The sequence below is a fragment of the Penaeus monodon genome, chromosome 23 (assembly GCF_015228065.2).
Source record: "Penaeus monodon isolate SGIC_2016 chromosome 23, NSTDA_Pmon_1, whole genome shotgun sequence".
Classification (NCBI taxonomy): Eukaryota; Metazoa; Arthropoda; class Malacostraca; order Decapoda; family Penaeidae; genus Penaeus; species Penaeus monodon.
This window is the reverse complement of record NC_051408.1, coordinates 19,104,363-19,105,247: the sequence shown is the minus strand read 5'-3', so window position 1 is coordinate 19,105,247 and position 885 is coordinate 19,104,363. Positions and strand designations below refer to the sequence as shown.

At 34.7% G+C, this 885-nt stretch overlaps 1 protein-coding gene across 2 annotated transcripts in view; it reads left to right on the top strand.

The window, feature by feature from the left end:
- LOC119587866 (tyrosine-protein kinase Src42A-like) overlaps positions 1–520 on the top strand; it is a gene marked incomplete in the record, with an annotated part of 40,299 nt that extends 39,779 nt beyond the window's left edge. For both annotated transcript variants that reach the window (XM_037936569.1, XM_037936570.1), the window contains 1 exon segment: positions 1–520.
- Positions 521–885: the final 365 nt, after the last annotated feature.

Genomic DNA, 885 nt, shown 5'->3' with positions numbered 1-885 from the left:
TTAATCTTGGTCAAGAGATGTGTAAGATACTACTTTTATATTTGCAAATTTTAAAACAGGGTACAATTGCCCTGATTTTTTTTTTTTCTATATATATATATATTATGGTACGCAATTAGGGATTATAAACAGATGTAGTGTCTGTGACCAAAGTAGGATTTATACATGATATTCAGGGAAAAGAAATTACCGAAGCTGAAATCATAGAAAGGCAAAAGTCATTGGAAGTGTTTCTCCTGCCGCGTGCAGACATATTTTTGTGAGAAAGAGACATGATAAATGGTGATAGTTACTTTGTATGGCTGATACTGTGGCTGTATTTGTGTTTATACATGAAATTTTCTGAGAAGAGGAAAATGTTCTCAGTTTTCCTTTCTGCCAGGTGTTAAGCAGTGACTTTTCCATATGCAAATCCTCCCCCAACCTTCAGTAATAGACATGCTTCTTGTAGATTATTGCCAATGCAGTCCCATTGTAAGATAAATTTTATGACGTGGTAATATACTTTTATGCTTATAATGCTGGTCCTTTCTTTTCTCATGGAAGTGCATGTGGATTGACGGAAGGAGCTTCAAAAGAGGACATGAAAAATAATTAGATAAACGAACTGCCTTCTAGGAGATTTTGTGTTACAAAATGGAGTGTTTCCTATTTATGGCATTTACAGACACTTGGAGTTTGCACCAAAGATATGCTGAGATAGAGAGAGAGGAAATTTGTTTTAACAAACAGAAAAAAAGTGTTGGAGAAAGCATACACTTGTAAGTGCAGTGTGTATTGTTTCACCTCATGCTCAACTTGGAACTTGTATATGATAGAAAGTGTTATGTGTTGGTTCTTTACCATTATGCTCGTACTGGTGAATTAATTCTTTTTCTCTCAGTT